Raw genomic sequence first — 22,658 nt, forward strand, 5'->3', positions numbered from 1 at the left:
GCACTATTTAGGGGTCATTCATCCGTATTACGCCTGTAAACTACGGACTGTATTTTGCGCCGGGTAGTGTGACCCCGGCCTTAGACTCAATTCACACCGACACAATATCACAAAAGGTTTTTAATTACATGGACTCTCCAAACATTTTTTAACAGAACATAACAAAAATCACAAAGAACTGATAATCAGTCCAATTGAACATATCCCAATAGGTACTAACAATAGATTTCAAAATTTAAATCGTAAAGAAATATACTGGATATATAAATTCAATCCATTAAGGCAATATGAACTAAACGAAATTACTGAGGATCTTCGCTAAAATAAAATAAATATTTCCCCTCTGAAATTTATTTTTAATTATGTTTATTAATCACTTGAGAATAGTGATTGAGGTGTATCAAATATTTTTAAAATGGGAGTAGATTATTTATTTATTTATTCATATAATATATTTTTTAATAATCACTAAATTATTAGATACTTTTTTCTAAATTATATTTATAATCATGGGCAAAAACATATATATATATATATATATATATATATATATATACAGTATATATATACATACATACATACATGTTAGGCGTCAGGTTCCTGCTTCTGCACAGGAGGAATCCTGAGCCTTGCCTTTTGCGGTCTCCCACTCAGTCCCAGTGGAGCCTGGTTAACAAAGGCAGCGATCCCGGCGTCTTGCTCAAACTAGTGCTGTTGGGTTGTGGGTTGCTTGCTGCTGCCTTCCCTGGTTCAGCTATAGCAGCCTGCACTAGTCAGCAGTGAGCAGCTCCAGTTTCTAAGTCCCTTTTGCAGCCCACTGAGCATGCCTGTGGGACGACCTCTCATTGGAGGTCGGAGGTCACGTGCTCAGATCCTCAAGCAGCTCGGATTGGACCATCAGGAAGGTCCCGAAAGGACGTTGCTATAAAAGGGTCGCATGGCCGCTCGGCCATGCGCTAGTATAGACTCATTATGCTATTGGTATGTGTGATGATGGATGCATGAATCTGGTAAATGACTCATTATATTACCCCCTCCTTTGATACGTATATGTTAGGGTACCTGAATCAGCGCCAACGGGTGGCTATGTGTCCGCCACCGTGCTCCTAGCATTATCGCACATTAGCATCCAGTGGTGTCATCCTGTATAAGGCACTACGTTATCGCGCCAAGTTAGCACCCGCCATTGAAACGCTATGCGCAAGTTGTGCGCTGTTTAGCCCAACCTTGGGCGATTAGTGGCGCTTGCCAGTGAGGCGCTGTGCTCACTTGCGCGTCTCACCGCAATTGCGGCGCCGAGCGCTGCTGGTCTAGAGGGACTCTTTCCCTTGTCTCTGGGGCAGGGTCTTGTGACCATATAGCAATGCTCCCCCAGCCGAGTCCTGTGAGGTTAACAGGCTCTGGCTTTACTTCCAGCGGCTGTGAAGTTCGCTCCTATACGCACTGGGTCAGTGGTTACCCGCCGTGTTCAGATAGAACTCCGCCATTACCTAGCAGCAGTATACCATCTCTGCATGGTGGACCCCGGGTTGCGATCGCACTCTCTTATATTTTATTTTTAGTGCGATCCGCAACCCTAACATTATACTAGCACCAGGGTCTGACTAGTGTTGGTGGACGAGCAGTGACTCCACAGGTGTATCCAGCAGCTGGAGGGCAGGTTGGCGGCTCTCGAGTGTTCAACCTCAGCTGTGGATCTTACCATGGTCGCTGTTCAGGCAGCCACAGAAGCTGTCTCCCATGTGTCCACTGCCATCCCTGCCCTGACTTTATCCCACCTCCTGCTGCCTGAGAAGTTCTCGGGCCATAGTGCATCTTGTAGGGGTTTCGTGAGCCAGTGTACTATACACCTAGAGTTGCTGGCTGCACGATTCCCCTCCGAGAGGGCTAAGGTGGGATTTGTTATCTCCCTCCTGTCGGGCAGGGCCTTGGAGTGGGCCACACCGCTGTGGGAACGCGGAGATCCCGTGGTTCAGAATGCCATGCAGTTCCTGGTAACTCTGGAGCAGGTCTTTCTGGGACCACGGGTCACCCATGACTCCGCGCTCCAGCTGCTGGCATTGACATAGGGCTTCTCTTTGGTCAGTCATTATGCCATCCAGTTTCGGACAATGGCCTCTGAACTGGAGTGGTCAGACAAGGTCCTCGTCCCAGTGTTCTGGAGGGGGCTGGATGACCTTGTGAAGGATGCCCTGGCCACCAGGGAGGTTCCCGCCACACTGGAGGAGCTTATCACCGTCTCCACCCGTATAGACCTCCGCTTCACTGAGCGAGGGTTAGAGTAGACCCAGCATAGGCAGAGGTTTAGGTTGGCACACACTTTTGCTGAACCTCTGAGATCTCCCGATCGGGCTCGACCTTCTGTGGTATGTCACAGTTGCCGGCAGTCTGGTCACCGTGCCAACCGATGCCCACATCGGCCGGGAAAACGATCGCCCCTAGTGGTCATACGAGAGGGCTCACTAGAATCAGCAGCGTTTTCCTCCAAGCTGACCTTTAAGGGAACACTTGAAGTTGGTTCTTCCACTATGGCAGTGGAGGTTTGCGTGGACTCCGGAGCGGAGGGCAATTTCATGTCCTCTGCCTTCTCTCAACGTCACGCAATACCCCTGGTTATGATAGCCAAACCAGTCACCGTCAGGGTGGTGAACGCCGCAACTCTACCCTCACAGATTACTCATCAGACAACCCCCTTGATACTCTCGGTGTCTCCATCCCATCAGGAGACGATATCTCTCCTTGTCATGCCCAAGGGTATCGATCAAGTCCTTTTAGGGGTTCCCTGGTTGCGGTTCCGCTCTCCCCATATAGAGTGGTCCTCGGGGAGGATTCTCGGTTGGGGTAAAACCTGTGAGGGTAGGTGCCAGAGGGAGTGTGTTCAGGTTACTTCCACCAAAGTCCCTGCAAATCTTTCCTCTCTCCTCACACACTATCATCAGTATGCAGACGTATTCTCCAAGCAGGTGGCGGAGACTCTTCCGACTCATCGCCCCTACGACTGTCCTATTGACCTCTTGCCTGGTGCTGAGCCTCCTCGGGGTCGAGTCTATCCCCTTTCTCTCCCCAAGACAGAGGCCATGTCTCAGCATATCAGAGAGAATCTGGCAAGGGGATTCATTAAGAAGTCGGTGTCACCAGCAGGGGCGGGATTCTTCTTCGTTCAGAAGAAGAACGGAGAACTACATCCCTGCATCGATTACGAGGGTCTTAACCCCATCATCGTTAAGAATAAGTACCCTCTGCCCTTGATATCGGAGCTGTTTGATAGACTACGGGGAGCGAGAGTGTTTACCAAGCTTGATCTGCGGGGGGCTTATAACCTTGTAACCTGATTCGCATCCATGAGGGGGACGAATGGAAGACGGCATTTAACACCAGGGATGGGCACTATGAATACCTGGTGACACCCTTCGGGCTCTGTAATGCTCCAGCCATCTTCCAAGACTTTGTGAACGATATCTTACGGGATATGCTTACCACCTCGGTAGTAGTCTATCTGGATGATATACTCATCTACTCTCCAGATATTGACTCCCATCGCAGAGATGTTTGCAAAGTTTTTGATCTCTGTGATACCTACTGTATGTGATATGTATGGTGTGTGCATGAAGAAGATAGGTGTCCAGATTCCAGATTAGGTGATCGCGGGTCTTATTATTCCTTTTTGCATTTAATTCAGCACAGTTTAAGATGGCTGAAGTGGTTGACCGCTACATGACCTGATAAAAGCATGGGGGTTTCGGTGAAAAAAAACAATTATACAGCGCCTGCGTGACATGAGCTGATTACAAGCTCAAGAATTAACCACGTAGGCGCCAAGCAGATAGCTGAAAGAGTTGACCGCCACATGACCTGATAAGAGCATGGAGGTTTCGGTGGGAGACAACTATACAGTGCCTGTATGACATGAGCTGATTATGAATTCAAGAATTAATCATGCAGGCGTCAAACGTAAACATGTTATATGAGTATTACTTACAAAAAGTGTACTGCGCATGACTGAACTGATATCTGATCGTAAACAGCATTTAACAAAGGGGGTTCTCACTGGTGAGCAGGGACATTCCAGGAGATTTTATGGACGCATAACTTCTGTGATGATTTGCTGCTGGATATTTCCTCCTCACCAGTCGAGTCCCCCGATGGAGGAGTGATGCTGCAATATCTGGTAATATATAGATGCTTACTTTCTCTATGTTATAGATGATGACTTTCTCTATGTTATAGATGATGATGATGATCATGTGATGTTAGACTAGTGCTGCTATAATTCATGTGCCTATAATACATATATATTGGACTATTATATTAATAAACTATAAATTGTTTTACCGATATAAAGACCTAGTAGTTTCTTGCCTAATTAGGATATTAGTGAGCGCTACGTACGTAAGGGGCTTGCCACTCTTAAGGTGAAAACTCGGTAAGACAATCTCCTGCGGGCAAACTCCCTCCATGCAAAGTTAGAGAAGTGTGTGTTTGAGCAGGAGTCCTTGCCTTTTCTGGGCTATATCATCTCCGCCCAGGGATTGGCCATGGATCCTGCCAAACTACAGGCGGTGATGGATTGGCAGGAGCCCCATTCTCTTAAAGTGGTGCAGCGCTTTATGGGATTCATAAATTACTATCGACAATTTATCCCCCACTTTTCGAACTTGGTAGCTCCCTTGGTGGCCCTCACCAAGAAGGGAGAGAATCCCAAGTTATGGTCAGAACCTGTCTTTAAGGCCTTCTCCTCCATTAAGACCCATTTCGCTAGCGCTCCCATTCTACATCGCCCTGATGTAGATAAATCCTTCATTCTGGAGGTGGATGCCTCTTCTGTCGGTGCTGGAGCGGTCCTTTCCCAGAAGGACACGCAAGGTCGGAAGCACCCATGCTTCTTTTTCTCCAAGACCTTCACACTGGCAGAGAGGAATTATTCCATCAGGGACAGGAAGTTGCTAGCGATTAAGTTGGCTTTTTCGGAGTGGAGACACCTCCTGGAGGGGGCTCGCCACCCTTTCCAGGTGTTCACTGACCATAAGAACTTGGTATAGTTGCAGACAGCCAAGCGGCTGAACTCTCGCCAGGCCAGATGGTCCCTGTTCTTCTCCCGGTTCCACTTTACCCTACATTTTCTCTCCAGGAAGAAGAATGTCCGAGCCGATGCTCTCTCCCGCTCCGTGGTGTCATCAGAGGAGGAGCCTCGGCTGATTGTCCCTTCTGAGAGCCTGAGGACCATGGCTCCAGTCGCTCTTGAGTCTGTACCTCCGGGCAAGACATTTGTCCCTTCCCCTCTGCGACCGGAGGTCCTCTCTTGGGCTCATTCGTCCAGAGTGGGTGGACATTTTGGGACAAAACGGATCTCTGAGCTTCTGGCGAGGACGTACTGGTGGCCGCATATGGCCCATGATGTCAGGGACTATATTCAGGCGTGTGTCTCCTGTGCCCAGAATACGTCCCCTCGGCAACGACCCACTGGGCTTCTTTTCCCCCTGCCGGTAGCGGACAGGCCCTGGGAGATGGTCGGTATGGATTTTGTTGTGGGACTGCCCAAGTCCAGTGGCAGGACGGTCATTTGGGTTGTCACTGACCATTTCTCTTAAGATGGTGCACCTGGTGCCTCTTTCCCGGTTACCTCCTGCATGGGGCCTGGCGGCATTGTTCATTAGGCATGTCTTCCGCCTGCACGGTATGCCGGACAAGTTTGTCAGTTCGTATCTCGATTTTGGAGAGAGTTATGTCACCTGCTCAGTATTGAGCTGAATATCTCCTCGGCCTATCACCCCGATACGAACGGGTTGGTAGAGAGGGCCAACCAGACCTTGGTCACATATCTTCGACATTTTGTCTCGGCCAGGCAGAATGACTGGGCATCCTTGCTGTCATGGGCGGAGTTCACTTTGAACAACGCTGTGGCCGATTCCACTGGTCAGACCCCATTCCTCCTTATCAGGATCCTGACAGCGCCGGCGTACAGCCTCCGCTGGGCAGGGACTCACCCGCACTGTAGGGACCCCTGGGAACCAGAATAGCCAGAAAGTATAGGTGCACAGGACCTTAGTGATGAAGTTTAGCAAGCCGGCACGGGACCTATGGTCATGTGACTGCAAGGGGGCGTGGCTTAGCGTCCTGCTTTCAGAGAAGACAGCAAACTCAGAGTCAGGCAAAATGGAGGTTGTTCACAGTACGGACAGCGAGGTACAGGAGGGGCAAACAGACGGGAGATCAGACAAAGCCAAAGGTCATACACAAGAGGGTGACGCGGTACCAATGGGACGAGCAGAGAGAAGTCGGGTCACAAGCAGAGAGTCATACACAAGAGGTAGCGCAGTACAAGAGGGACAGGCAGAACTCGTAACAGGGACAGATCCGAATCAAAAAGCCAAACAAGCAAGCAAGATATCAAGCACAAGGCACACGTACGCACAAGGTCAACTAACTCAGCTGAGGGCAGGAGTATAACTGACACCGAACCTAGGTCCAGTGAGCATTAAATAGCCGCCCTCTGCCAGGGAGAGGCGGAACAATTAACCCCCAATCAGACCAGGATGGGCCAAAGCGAAACCCCGTCCTGGATCATGACAGTACCCTCCTCTCAATGGGGGGCCACTGGACCCCCAGGTCTCTCAGGGAACTTGGCGTGAAAGGCCCGGACCAACCGATCCGCATGAACCGATCGAGCAGGAACCCACGAGCGTTCTTCAGGACCGTAGCCTTTCCAATGTACCAGATATTGAAGGGCATGACGGACCAGCCTGGAATCGACAATTTGTTCCACCTCGTACTCTGACTGCCCGTCTACCAAAACCAGTGTTGGGGAAGCTGATGATCCCTCCCCAGCGGACCTCACAGGTTTCAAAAGGGCCTTATGAAAAACATTTGGGATCCGCAGAGATGGCGGGAGACGCAACCGAAAAGCAACCGGATTAACTGCCTCGGTAATTTCATAAGGACCGATAAACTTGAGTCCAAGCTTCGCAGAGGGGACCTTGAGTCTTATATTCTTGGTGGACAACCATACCTTATCTCCAATCTGCAACACCGGTCCCACGGATCATTTTTTGTCCGCAAAAAATTTAAACTTGTCCTGGGCCTTCGTAATATTACTCTGGACCTCTCGCCATACCTCCCCCAACCGCTGGATCATCTCATCCGCCCCAGGACACCCAGAATTCAAAAGGGAAAATTCTCCAAAATGAGGATGAAACCCATAATTGCAAAAAAAAGGAGATGTACCCGTAGACTGGTTAACACGGTTGTTAAATGCTAACTCGGCCAACGGTAACACAGAACACCAATCATCTTGTCGGTCTGGAGTCAAGCAACGCAGAATTTGCTCCAGAGACTGATTGGTCCGCTCGGTCTGCCCATTAGTCTCTGGATGATAAGCGGATGAAAAGGACAGACCAATACCCAACCTTTTACAAAAAGCCCTCCAAAATCTGGAAGCAAATTGCACTCCTCTATCAGACACCACATTCAAGGGTACCCCATGCAAACGCACCACATGTTCAACAAACAATCTGGACAATGTTTCCGCATTAGGTAGTGCTGCCAAAGGTACAAAATGTGCCTGCTTACTAAACCTGTCCACCACAACCCAGACGACGGTATTACCCTTGGAGGGGGGAAGGTTGGTGATGAAATCCATGGACAAATGCGTCCATGGTCATTCAGGAATTGGCAGTGGTACCAATTCCCCAGCCGGCCGGTTATGGGGGGTTTTTGCACGGGCACAAACATCACAAGCAGACACATATTCCCCAACTTCAGAGGCTAAAGCAGACCACCAGAATACTCTAGCAATGGCCTTCCGGGTAGTCGAGATCCCTGGATGTCCACCCAGAACTGAGTCATGGAACTCCCGGAGGACCTTAAGGCGATGCTGAGCTGGCACAAAAAGTTTGTCCACCGGCTTAGCCGGCGGTGCAAGAGACTGGGCTTCCCGAATCTCTCGTTCCAACATATTCGAAATACCTGCCACCACCACCCCAGGCTGAAGAATGGAGGATGGAGGTTCCGGGGGGGACGCCGGATCTAGACTGCATGACAAGGCTTCTGCTCTGACATTTTTAGATCCTGGCCGAAAAGTGATCGAGAAGTTGAATCGGGAAAAAAAAAGTGACCCTCTAGCCTGTCTAGGAGTCATCCTCTTAGCTAACTCAATATAAGCTAGGTTTTTGTGGTCCATAGTTACGTTTATAGGATGGACAGCCCCCTCCAAAAAATGCCTCCATTCTTCAAAGGCCAACTTAACAGCCAGAAGTTCTCGATTTCCCACATCATAGTTTCTCTTCGCAGGAGAGAATTTCTTTGAGAAAAAGGCACAAGGTCTTAAATTGGTCAAAGTGGCGGGTCCTTGGGAAAATACCGCCCCCACCTCTGAGGCATCTACCTCAACAATAAATGGTTCAGACGGGTCCGGTTGAACAAGAACCGGGGCCGACATGAAACATGTTTTCAAAAACTGAAATGCCGCTACCGCTGCGGTTGACCAATTCTTGATATCGGCCCCCTTTTGAGTCATGTCTGTGAGGGGTTTAACCACCTGTGAGAACCCCTTTATAAATTTGCGATAGTAATTGGCAAATCCTAGGAAACGCTGCAGAGCCTTCAAATCACAAGGTTGAACCCACTCGACAATGGCCTGCACCTTATTAGGATCAATGCGATACCCTTCAGCAGACACGATGAACCCCAGAAACGACAGTTCCTGAACAAAAAACAAACATTTTTCCAGTTTAGCAAAGAGGCAGTTCTCCCGGAGCCTTTGGAGAACTGCCCGAACATGACCAATGTGAGTCTGTTTATCAGGAGAATAGATCAATATGTCATCCAAATATGCCACCAAAAAACATCCAATAAAATCAGAGAACACGTGATTTATGAAGTTTTGGAAGACCGCTGGAGCATTGGTCAAGCCGAAAGGCATGACCAGATTTTCAAACAACCCTTCAGTAGTGAGAAAAGCAGTTTTCCATTCATTTCCGTCTCGGACTCAGATAAGGTTATACACTCCCCGTAGATCTAATTTTGAAAACCACTTAGCTCCGGACAATTGGTTGTATAAATCAGGAATAAGTGGAAGGGGATACGTATTCCTCACAGTTATCTTATTTAACTCACGAAAATCGAGGCATAGGCGTAAACCACCATCTTTTTTCTTTACAAAAAAGAACCCCGCCACCACAGGAGAAACAGAAGGACGAATGTGTCCCTTACGGAGGCTCTCGGAAATATACTCCTTCATCGCAGCCCATTCTGGACCCAAAAGGTTATACAAGCGGGCCTTGGGCAATTTACCACCTGGAACCAGGTCAATGGCACAATCAAATGGACGGTGTGGTGGTAAAACCTCAGCCTCTTTTTCGGAGAAAACGTCCGTATAGTCTATCAGGCACTCCGGAATACCTTCCAGACCCTCGGACGACACAGACACAGTACCAAGACATTTCTCAGAACAATAGGGACCCCATTTAACAATGTCCCGACATTCCCAATTAATTACAGGATTATGCAATTGTAACCAGGGGAACCCCAACACCAGTCCCGCTGGCAGGTTGTCCATCACAAAACATGAAATACGTTCCTGGTGCAAGGAACTCACTTTAAGGAGAAACTCTTCAGTATGAAACATAATGTCATTTTTTACCAGTGGTGTTTTGTTAATGGCCACAATGTGAATAGGAGTCTCCAACCTAACTGTCCCTAACTTACACCTGGATACCAAATCAGAGTCAATAAAGTTCAATGCTGATCCGCAATCCACGAAGGCAGAAGTGGATGTGGAGACACTCCCACAACAAAGTTCCACCTGCAACAACATTCTAGAGAAGGCAGAAAAAGGTACCTGAGAGCCTGGGTGACCTCCACGACAATCACCCGGGCTCAGTCGCTTGGTTAGTGGACGGGAGGGGCACACCTTTCTCCAATGTCCAGAATCGCCACAGTGAAAACAGTCTTTTCCCACGCGCCGTGGTCTCCTTTCATTTTCCTTGAGGTCGATGGTTCCCATCTCCGCGATCTTCAAAATAGGACTGGGTCCCCTTCCTTGGGAGAATAACGGTCTTTCACTTTGCATCACTCCCCTCGCCCGTAGCCGGCGATCCATTCGGACGGGCTGTGTCATAGCCTCCTCCAGGGAATCAGGCGGAGGGTGGAGAGCCAAGGCATCTTTCAGATATTCAGACAGGCCTCTACGGAACAAACCCCGGAGGGCGGCATCATTCCAGCAGACCTCAGCAGCCCAGCATCTGAATTCTGTACAAAACGACTCGGCTGAGTGCTTTCCCTGGCACACACTCATCACCATGTCCTCAGCCATACGCATACGATCAGGTTCATCATAAATATGCCCCAGGGCCTTAAAAAATGCATCTACCGTCATACGCTCAGGGGCCGTGGTCGGAAGGGAGAAAGCCCAAGGTTGGGGGGCTCCCCTTAACAGAGACATAATGACCCCCACTCTCTGACTTTCATCCCCAGAAGAGTGTGGTCTTAAGGGAAAAAAAAGCTTACAGCCCTCCTTGAAAACTCTGAACTCTTTTTTATTTCCAGAAAAGGTATCTGGTAACTTCACTGGAGACTCATGGGAAACTAATGTAATATCCCGAGCCCCCGATGAAAAAGCCCCCTGCACAGTGTCAGCGATCAGCTGCTGAGACTGAGCCAGGACTCGTTGTTCTCCAAGGAGTTTCTGAGACATCTGGGTTAGGTGTTTAACCTGCTCAGAAAGAGCGTGCATAGGATCCATCACACACACAGGTGAATGGAAGCAGAGAAAAAAAAATGGTATCGGTCAGTTATAATATCAGGATCCTGAGAGCGCCGGCGTACAGCCTCCGCTGAGCAGGGACTCACCCGCACTGTAGGGACCCCTGGGAACGAGAATAGCTGGAAAGTATAGGTGCACAGGACCTTAGTGATGAAGTTTAGCAAGCCGGCACGGGACCTACGGTCATGTGACTGCAAGGGGGTGGGGCTTAGCGTCCTGCTTTCAGAGAAGACAGCAAACTCAGAGTCAGGCAAAACGGAGGTCGTTCACAGTACGGACAGCGAGGTACAGAAGGGGTAAACAGACGGGAGATCAGACAAAGCCAAAGGTCATACACATGAGAGCGACGCCGTACCAAGGGGACGAGCAGAGAGAAGTCGGGTCACAAGCAGAGAGTCATACACGAGAGGTAGCGCAGTACAAGAGGGACAGGCAGAACTCGTAACAGGGACAGAACCGAATCAAAAACCAAACAAGCAAGCAAGATATCAGGCACAAGGCACACGTACGCACAAGGTCAACTAACTCAGCTGAGGGCAGGAGTATAACTGACACCGGACCTAGGTCCAGTGAGCATTAAATAGCCGCCCTCTGCTAGGGAGAGGCGGAACAATTAACCCCCAATCAGACCAGGATGGGCCAAAGCGAAACCCCGTCCTGGATCATGACAGTACCCTCCTCTCAATGGGGGGCCACCGAACCCCCAGGTCTCTCAGGGAACTTGGCGTGAAAGGCCCGGACCAACCGATCCGTATGAACCGATCGAGCAGGAACCCACGAGCGTTCTTCAGGACCGTAGCCTTTCCAAAGTACCAGATATTGAAGGGCACGACGGACCAACCTGGAATCGACAATTCGTTCCACCTCGTACTCTGACTGCCCGTCTACCAAAACCGGTGTTGGGGAAGCTGATGATCCCTCCCCAGCGGACCTCACAGGTTTCAAAAGGGCCTTATGAAAAACATTTGGGATCCGCAGAGATGGCGGGAGACACAACCGAAAAGCCACCGGGTTAACTGCCTCGGTAATTTCATAAGGACCGATAAACTTGAGTCCAAGCTTCGCAGAGGGGACCTTGAGTCTTATATTCTTGGTGGACAACCATACCTTATCCCCAATCTGCAACACCGGTCCCGCGGATCATTTTTCGTGGGGTGTAAGGTGGTACATGGCAAAAGGTATTACCTGGTGGACTGGAAGGGTCATGGCCCATAGGATAGGACCTGGGAGCATATTCATGCTACCCTGCTCATTGCAGCCTTTGAGCATAGCGAGGTGCAGGAGGGAGGGGGCCCTAGGAGGGGGGGTAATGTTAGGCGTTGGGTTCCTGCCTCTGCACAGGAGGAATCCCGAACCTTGTCTTCTGCGGTCACCCATTCAGTCCCAGCCACAGTGAAGCCTGCTCAGCAAAGATGGCGATCCTGGAGTCTTGCTCAAGCTAGTGCTGTTGGGATGGTTGCTGCTGCCTTGCCTGGTTCAGCTATAGCAGCCTGCACTAGTCAGCAGTGAGCAGTTTCTAAGTCCCTTTTGCAGCCCACTGAGCTTGCCCGTGGGACGACCTCTCATTGGAGGTCGGAGGTCACGTACTCAGGTCCCCAAGCAGCTTGGATTGGACCATCAGGAAGGTCCCGGAAGGACGCTGCTATAAAAGGGTCGCATGGCCACTCGGCCATGCACTAGTATAGACTCATTGTTATTGGTATGTGTGATGATGGATGCATGAATCTGGTGAATGACTCATTATATTACCCCCTCCTTTGATACGCATGTGTTAGGGTATCTGAGTCAGCGCCAACGGGTGGCTATGTTTCCACCACCGTGCTCCTAGCATTATCACCCACTAGCATCCAGTGGTGTCATCCTGTATAAGGCACTACCGTATTGCGCCAAGTCAGCACCTGCCATTGCAATGCCATGCGCAAGTTGTGCGCTGTTTAGCCCAACATTGGGCGATTAGTGGCGCTTGCCAGTGAGGCGCCGTGCTCACTTGCGCGACTCTCTCTCACTCTCTCTCTCACCCTTTCCCTTGTCTCTGGGGCAGGGTCTTGTGACCGTATAGCAGCGCTCCCCCAGCCGAGTCCTGTGAAGTAACAGAGTTCGCTGAAATACGCACCAGGTCAATGGTTACCTGCCGGTGTTCAGTTAGAACTCCGCCATTACCTAGCAGCAGTATACCATCTATGCACGGTGGACCCCGGGTTGCGATCGCACTCTCTTATATTTTATTTTAGTGTGATCCGCAACCCTAACATATATATATATTTTTTTTTTTTTAAATAAGACACCTCATATTGATACATTTTTTTCTGTTATTTCGTTCACTATTAATACACAAAAAATATTGCTAATTTAGTTTAAAATAATTATTCTATTTCCCATTTGTCGCACTATCACTGCCCAAGGGACACTATTATATGCACTAATGAAAGAACATTTGTTTATTTTTATTAAAAATCTCTTTTGTCTCTGGGGATATTTGAGCCGGTGAATATTAAGCTGGTGATGTTCTGCACAGAATCAACTGCGACTCTTTCTGATTGTTCTTTTTTTGTCTATGTGCTTCAGGTCAGGCAGGATGTGTTTCTGATGATTTGAAGTCATCTGTTTTTTGCTATCTGCAATTATATAATGTTTTAATTATACAAAAAACTGGGTGATGTGTCTGCTTGGGGATACTTCTTTCTGTCTTGATCCTGTGTGGTGGCAGGACCTCGTGTCTTTGGGTGCCAATGTTTGGTTCTGCATTTGATGCCATGTGCTATTCTGTAATAATTAGGATCATTTAGTGGATCTTCTTTAGTACATCTCTACAATGAATGCATTAACTTTATGGTTTTAAAGGTTTTATATAAACTGTCATCACTTTTTGGTGCAATCCTTCATGAACTCAGTGCCTCCTTATATTATTATATATATAATAATACTTGATTTTATAAAAAATAATCTTTATTTATTCAGAATGTATTTAATAAAATCCATTGGTTTTAATTTATTTCCTATCAATCTAGATACATCCACACTGATGGTGGCACGTCTGATGATGACATTTGGATAAGCGAATCCACCCTTGAAAAGTTTTTTTTATGATGTGCAGGTTCTCGCCCCCTCATGTACAATTTATTTTTAAATAGCACTTCATTTTCTTTTTGTTTTTTTCTTGAAAATTTTTTGTTGTTGCTACTATAATGGAAATAAAAAAGACAATGTTAGGAAAGGATTATTTTATATTGAATGATGCTGTTTGTTATTGGACTTTTCCCTGTGAACTTTGACATGTCATGCGACATTGTTTGGCGCCGAATTTTAAACCTGGTACCTATTCTTATTTAAGAACTGTCAAACATGTATCTATGTATATACATTTGTGGTGTCCTGATGAAGGTTTAAGGGAATGGACCGAACCGCTGGTACCTGCATGCCGGGTCCGGAACTGAAGAGGCTGCATCCTCAGTTCCCGGGGGACAGCCTTGATGAGGCGGACCTTCCCCTGCAGCCTGAAGGAAGCCTGGGAGGAAGAGACCTTCCTGTTGACCAAGGGAGGTGGGAGGAGACTGAGGAAAAGGGCGCGCAGCAGCCGGCAGATAAGAGGGCAAAGCGGGAGTTTGGCGCCAGAGCAGAGCAGTGTGCAGGAGAGCGGCTGCCCCTTCCACCACCGGGTACTGGCATTGTGGCAGGGTCCGACTGTTTAGAGCAGGACTGTTGCCAGGAGAGAAGCCGGGTGCAGAACAGTGCAGAGCCGCTGCAGGACAGAACTGAGCCGGTCGTGCTGCAGCCAGAGAGAGACAAGTGCTTTGTCTGGGAGGTACCAGTGCCCTGCAGACCAGTGACCGTCATTTCCCACTACCAGCAGCCAGGGACAGAGAGCGAGAGGGACGAACAGTGTGTGCCGGTGACTTTCAATAAGTGAGACACAGGGCAATCCATGTCTGTGAGTACTACACACGTGCCCAATACTAGTGACCGAATACAGGACAGACCCATGTACCCTGACCGTGCCGTTAAACAACTTCTGAGTCACATGTGCCCCATAACAAATCGTGACCCCTTTTTCCGTCAGCCACTTTGGTTACGCTTGACTGACACTGTGAGGAGAGTGGTGCAGGAGTCTCGTCGGGCGTAGAGCGTACTTTGGCCCTTACTCTTGCTTGGCCACTACAGAATGTGGACTAGGGGCAGTGGGAGGTACCAGAGACTGACCACTGTCACCAGAAGACGGGGGTTTTGTTGTCTGCTTGACCCCATTAATGAGGACACTGCGTCGGCGTTGCCGTCACCATTGAGTTCGCAGCAGAAGCTGCAGTATTAGGACTTCCTTATACGTTTGCTAATATTTGAACCGTTATATTGTACCATACCTTTAATTCTATTTAACTCTTCACCTCCCTGCATGGAGTATTTCCCCTGTAAATAAATCCTGTTAACCCTTGCTCTATTGCCTGCTTATCGTCACTACATCCCATGTTCCTGCTTGTTACTCTTTACAAAGGAACCATAGTGCTTCGAAACGCGTTGAATGAAACCATATTTCATCTGATTTTCTATCTGGACTTTTATCCTTCAAGTGGCGCGGAGATAATCCACTTTTTTTCCCATTTTTTTTACTTTGGCTGGTTACGAGGAGACCGGTGGATCTGCAGCAGCTAATATGTCTATGAGCCTGTGTTTGGGCTCTATCTGGTGAGTAAATCTAATTGGAGTTATTCTCTTATTACCCGGATAAGACCCTATTGCGCTTTTTTCCTTCCATCATTTTATTGATCCATGACATCAGCAACACACTCCGGTAGTTGACAGAGGCCCTCCGGAATGGAAAGATGTTGGGAAGAGAAGAGAGAGAGCAAACGAGAAGAGAGAGAGCAAAAAAAAAAAAAAAGTTCTAAGTCTTAGCCTCCTATATATTCAAACATAGCTTGGGGAAGGCAATTATGCAGGGGGCATATATGCACATGTAATCTAAGTACATGTGTCAAAGTACTGGCAGTTATAACATGGCAGATAGACAGGGCATGAGACAGGTAAGACATTTATATACATCTACTCCCTGTACATTTGGAGTACAACAAATATAAACTATATGCATTTGTGTCATTTATATCCTGGCCGCTGCATTCACACACATCCACCGCCCTGGCATTAACTCTATACACTCCATCCATATCGGCCCCTCGCTCCTTTCCTCTCCTATGTATAGCACTCATGCTCTTTTCACATTGTTAAATTGCACAGATCCAGTCAGTCCCACCATTCAACATAAGAGACGCTCTCACAAATCACTTAACCATCTGCTCACTCTTTCTATCCTCCTTCTCCTAGTCGCAGGAGTCATTGCTCCCAACCCTGGTCCCCCATGTTATAGAAAGTCAAACCCCCCAACTGCTACACTCAGAAACCCCTCTAATCTTATTAATATTCCCTGCATGCCATCTGTCTCTCTTAATTGTGCACTTTGGAATTCTCGCTCAGTGTGTAACAAACTCTCCTTCACTCATGACTTTTTCCTTTCTAATTCTCTTAACCTCCTGGCTCTTACTGAAACCTGGATCCAACAGTCAGACACTACCGCTGCTGCTGCTCTTTCATACGGGGGGGCTACATTTCTCTCATACCCCAATATAAGACAATAGAGCAGGTGGAGGCGTTGGTCTGCTTCCATCACCAAAATGTACCATTCAGGTTATCCCTCAACTACCCTCACTAGTCTTCCCATCTCTTGAGGTCCATGCTGTCAGACTCTACACCCCCTTCTCCATGCGAGTGGCGGTGGTGTATCGTCCTCCCGGCCCCTCTCATCAGTTCCTGGATCATTTTGCTACTTGGCTTCCACATTTTCTCTCCTGTGACATCCCTACCCTCATCATGGGAGATTTCAACATTCCCATTGCTCTTCCACTCTCCCCATCTGCTACTCACCTTTTATCTCTAACCTCCTCGTTTGGCCTTTTGCAGCTTACTAATTTTCCAACGCATGAAGACGGAAACTCCCTCGACTTGGTCTTCTCTCGGCTTTGTACAGTGGATGATTTTGCAAACTCCCCTCTCCCGCTCTCTGACCACAATCTTCTTTCATTCTCTATCAAGAACTGCCAGGCTGCTAAGGTCACCCCCACTGTCCATATTTATACAAACATACAGGCCATTAACACCCAGAAACTTATGAAGAACTTGCAGTCTTCATTGGCCCCTATCTCTTCCCTCTCATGTCCTGATTCTGCATTGAAGCATTACAATGAAATACTTCAAAGTGCCCTGGAGGAATTTGCAACCCCTATAAATAGAACACCACAATACAGACGGCGACAACCCTGGCACAACCTGCAAACACGTTTCCTACAGCGGTGCTCCAGGTGCGCCGAACGTCTGTGGAGAAAATCCAATCTACACGAAGATTTCATCCATTATAAGTTTATGCTTCGAACATACAACACTGCCCTTCACCTCTCCAAACAAACCTATTTCTACACCCTCATCACCTCACTGTCCAATAACCCGAAACGTCTCTTTGACACTTTTCATTCTCTACTCAACCCAAGAGTACAGGCCCCAACCACGGAGCTCCGAGCTGACGATCTGGCCAATTACTTCAAAGAAAAAATTGACCAGATTCGACAGGAAATTATCTCCCAATCACCTCATACCATGCACTGTCCTCCCTACCCCACTGCATCTAGCTCACTCTCTGATTTTGAACCAGTCACAGAAGAAGAAGTAAGCAGGCTCCTTGCATCTTCTCGCCCAACCACTTGCACCAGTGACCCATTTCCGTCACATCTCCTCCAGTCCCTTTCCCCTGCTGTCACCCCTCACCTAACTAAAATATTTAACCTCTCTGTCTCTCCTCTGGTATCTTTCCCTCCTCATTTAAACATGCCATCATACATCCACTACTTAAAAAACATCCCTCGACCTAAACTGTGCCGCTAACTATAGACCTGTCTCTAATCTTCCCTTCATCTCTAAACTCCTGGAACGCCTGGTCCACTCCCGTCTGATCCGCTATTTCTCTGATAACTCTCTTCTCGACCCTCTCCAATCTGGTTTCCGCTCTTTACACTCTACTGAAACTGCCCTCACTAAAGTCTCTAATGATCTACTAACAGCTAAATCAAATGGTCATTACTCCATGCTAATTCTCTTGGATCTCTCTGCAGCATTCGACACTGTGGATCATCAGCTCCTCCTCACTATGCTCCGTTCCATTGGCCTCAAGGACACCATTCTCTCCTGGTTCTCCTCCTATCTCTCTGACGGCTCCGTTACTGTATCTTTTGCCGATTCCTCCTCCTCTCACCTTCCCCTTACTGTTGGGGTTCCTCAAGGATTGGTTCTAGGCCCCCTCCTCTTCTCCTTATACACTGCCCCTATTGGTCAAACAATCAGTAGATTTGGTTTCCAGCACCATCTCTATGCTGATGACACCCAATTATACGCTTCTTCTCCTGACATCACGCCAGCCTTTCTAGAAAACACCGGCGATTGTCTAAACGCTGTGTCTAACATCATGTCCTCACTATATCTGAAACTGAACCTGTCAAAGACTGAACTCCTTTTTTTCCTCCTTCTACTAATGTACCTATACCCGACATTGCTATTTCTGTGTGTGGTTCCACTATTACTCCCCAGCAACATGCCCGCTGTCTTGGGGTCATACTTTACTCCGAGCTTTCCTTCGCCCCCCACATTCGATCACTGGCTCGCTCTTGTCATCTGCACCTCAAAAACATCTCTAGAATTCGACCTTTTCTTACTTTTGACTCTGCAAAAACTCTTACTGTTTCTATTATTCATTCTCGTCTCGACTATTGTAACTCTCTTCTAATCGGTCTCCCTCTTACCAAACTCTCCCCTCTCCAATCTGTCTTGAATGCTGCAGCCAGGATCTTATTCCTCACCAATCGTTACACCGATGCCTTTACCTTGTGCCAGTCATTACACTGGGTACCCATCCACTCCAGAATTTAGTATAAACTTATTACCCTCACCCACAAAGACCTCCATGGCTCAGCACCACCCTACATCTCCTCCCTTGTTTCAGTATACCACCCAACCCGCGCCCTCCGCTCTGCTGATGACCTGAGGTTAGCATCCTCAATAATCAGAACCTCCCACTCCCGTCTCCAAGACTATACACGTGCTGTGCCAATTCTTTGGAATGCACTTCCCAGGTCAATATGATTAGTCCCCAATCCCCACAATTTTAAGCGTGCCCTGAAAACGCATTTATTCAGACTGGCCTATCGCCTCAACACATTAACCTAATATATCCCTGTGTGGCACAGCCAAAAGTTTTACCATAACCAGGTTCCCCGCATAATGTTCCCACATGCTTTATGCATCCATTAGCCCTCTGTGTCTGTACTGTTACACACTTAACACTATGGCTGGCCCATACAATCAGGGCAACTGTTACCACCGACCTTTCATGTCTACCTCTTTCCTCATAGACTGTAAGCTTGCGAGCAGGGCCCTCATTCCTCTTGGTATTTGTTATAATCTATGTGATTATTGTTATGCTGTAATGTCTATTGTCTGTACAAATCCCCTCTGAAATGTAAAGTGCTGCGGAATATGTCGGCACTATAGAAATAACATTTATTATTATTATTATTATTATTATTATTATGGGTTTGGTGCGCATGCGAATTGCCATCTGTAAGAAGTACAATGGTGGCGGCCATTTTGGAGTGTAGATATCTGCTGCCTCACTTTTTACAAAATTATTTCAGGAAAATGCAATCATATAATGAACATATATTTCCCTTTAAAGCAGATATTTAATTTTTTCTTATTAAAAAACACCTAACCCAGTGTGGAAGGTACAAAAAAACCCACAGATACAAATAATAACCAATAACCCTGCCTGCCAAGACCCTACAATATACCTAAACTGACTCCTTCCTTGCCGTGGAGGTTGGCACCCTAAGAGACGATTGTTTGGCGCCCCCACTCAACGTGGACTATCCCTCTCTCCCCTGATGTTACCCTATAAATACAGGTGGGAAAACAATATAGCGAAGGAAAGTAATGAAAGGAATAGATCCTTATATATTGTAAAACATTTCATATAATAGGCTTGCTACATGGAAATGGCAAACGGGGACAAAACCAAAAAAATCAAAAAACATGCCCAAGAAAATTCCTGCTCAATAAACCGCTGGCAGGTCTCTGATAAATAGTCCTAGGACACAACAGCATTATAGCATCAATGAGTAATAATATACCCCAAAAACCAATAGACCTTCATATCAATTGAGGGTATCTAAAAAATAACCCCTCAGCAATCTTCACACCAAAGCTCCATATAGCTGAATGCATAAATATAATGAAGCAAATAAGTAGGACTTAGCATGAGTTGAGGACACCCCGACGCGTTTCCCCGTTATCACGGTTCATCAGGAGGAATAGATGCTGCAGATGCCGGATGCCATGATGATGGTTTTGTCCCTGTTTGCCATTTCCGAGCAGTCAAATTAGGAAAAATATATATATTGATCCTACTATGAAAATGTGATTACATTAAATCACTATTACACAGATAAGGGCAGGGCCGTATTTAGAGTTTGTGCTGCCCTAGGCACTTTTCGTGCTGCCTCCCCCCATTGGTGAGTATGACTAATGCAGACACTGTCGGCAGTGACTTAGGCTACTTTCACACTTTCACATCAGCGATTTTCACCATTCGCAGCAGATCCGGCAGTTTTTCCGCATCTGTCATGTAACGGATCACTTACGGCAACACTGCGTTCAGCCTCATTCATTCCCTATGGGACTTGCAGACATGTGCGGCACTTGCAGTTTTGCCGCGATCCCGCAAATGCGGTACTTGCAGTAACGGAAAAAAATGCTGCTAGCTGTGTTTTTTTTATCTCACCGCAAGTGCAAAACTGCAAGTGCAAAACCGCAAGTGCCGAACATGTTCGCAAGTCTCATAGGGAATGAGTAAACGGTCCGAATCTATGTGTATGCCCATGTAGCTCTTTCAAAGACAATTCCAGCAATATTTTTACATGTTCAGTCCATTCATCTGAAATCGGTTTGCATACATATGCAAATCAGGGAGCAGATCTGTTACTCCAGCTCTATACCCGCTCAGTGCCACCTCTTCCTGATCGACTTACAGCTCTTTTTTACAGATAGAAACACATCATAGATGCTGTCAGTGAAGCAAAAGGAGGTAGCACTCTGCGGGAAATAGAGCTGGAGTGACAGAGGGTTAAGATCCACCATAGGGGTTAGGCATTATTTATATATCAATTGAAATGCTAATTTCTCAGTTCAGCAAAATGGATCTGTTTCACACATCTGTTATTTTCACGGATCTGTACAGATTCGTCTCAATAGACATCCATGTTATTTGACTCAGAAAGCTACGGATCCACGTCTGTCCGTTTGTGTCGGCGTTTTTCAAGGCAGCCCAAAACCAGAGCAGTCTCCGATTCTGGGTGCATGAAAAAAACTGACACAAATGGATAAGAGACAAAACGAATAGAATAAAACGAATAGACACGGATCAGAAATTTAGCAGTGTGAAAGCCGCTAAGATTTTTTTGATTGAAAAAACATTTGAATTCAGTAAATGTGGCCTCTTAGACTGGAGACACAAGGTGTGAGATGCATGCGAGATAGTTGTACGAGTCTTACATGACTCACCCGGGACGGTAGCAGGAGGGAGCATGTCAGCTGTATGTGTTTCTATGCAGCTGATGCACTCACGTCCAGAGAGCCTGCCGCTGTCCAGGGTGAGTCATGCGAGACTCATGCAAGTATCTCGTATGCCTCTCGGTCCGTATTTCCAGCCTTAATGCTGCAAAATCAGCAAATGACTATTGGAACATACTGTAGTGTATGGTAAAATAGCAGTCATTATTCCATGAAGCGCTTCAACTCCTTCAGTCAACTGATCAGTGCTAGTGTCAATATTGATGGCCTATTATAAGGATAGGATATCAATATTACATCCTCAAATAAATCAATAAAAACAGATGTGTAGTGCATATAATGAGCATAGAAAGAGCTAATACACAATGCTGCCAGCAAAAATATACTTGCATAGCTATTATGGCAGCACGGTGGCTCAGTAGTCAGCGCAACAGCTTTGTAGCACTGGGGTCTGGGAGTTCAAATCCCAATAAGGATGACATCTGCAAATAGTTTATATGTTCTCCCCGTGTTTGTGTGGGTTTCCTGACCTACTAATAGGATGTTTAGATTGTGAGCCCCAATGGGGACAGTGATGATGTATGTAAAGCGCTGTGGATTTAATAGCGGAAATATCAATGAATAAATATTATTCTTAATATTATGTCACAATACCAAGATTTGAGGATGTTACGTTACGAGCTCTCTGATGCGATGTTGCTGCCTGTCTCGATGTCTTCCTCTTTTGACACTGCAGTGTGGTGGACAAGAGATCATTAACTGGTTAACAGCAAGAAGTATGGGGTCTGTACTAACTGAACTATAAACTATCCCCATACCATGTCTAGCAGACATTGGAAGATTACCGTATATACTCGTGTATAAGCCGACCCCTTTAATTTTGCCACAAAAAACTGGGAAAACTCATTGACTCGAGTATAAGCCTAGGGTGGAAAATGCAGCAGCTACTGGTAAATTTCAAAAATAAAAATAGATACCAATAAAAGTATAATTAATTAAGACATCAGTAGGTTAAATGTTTTTGAATAGCCATATTGAATCAGGAGCCCCATATAATGCTCCAAACAGTTCACGATGGTCCACATAAGATGCTCCATACAAAATACGCCCCATATAATGCTGCACAAAGGTTAATAATGGCCCCATAAGATGCTCTATAGAATAATATGCCCCAAATAATGCTCCATAAAGGTTATGGCCCCATAAGATGCTCCATTGAATATGCCCCCATAAGATGCTCCAC

This window comes from Dendrobates tinctorius, unplaced genomic scaffold, assembly GCF_039654945.1.
Source record: "Dendrobates tinctorius isolate UK_male_01 unplaced genomic scaffold, ASM3965494v1 ptg000125l, whole genome shotgun sequence".
In the NCBI taxonomy this organism is placed as follows: domain Eukaryota; kingdom Metazoa; phylum Chordata; class Amphibia; order Anura; family Dendrobatidae; genus Dendrobates; species Dendrobates tinctorius.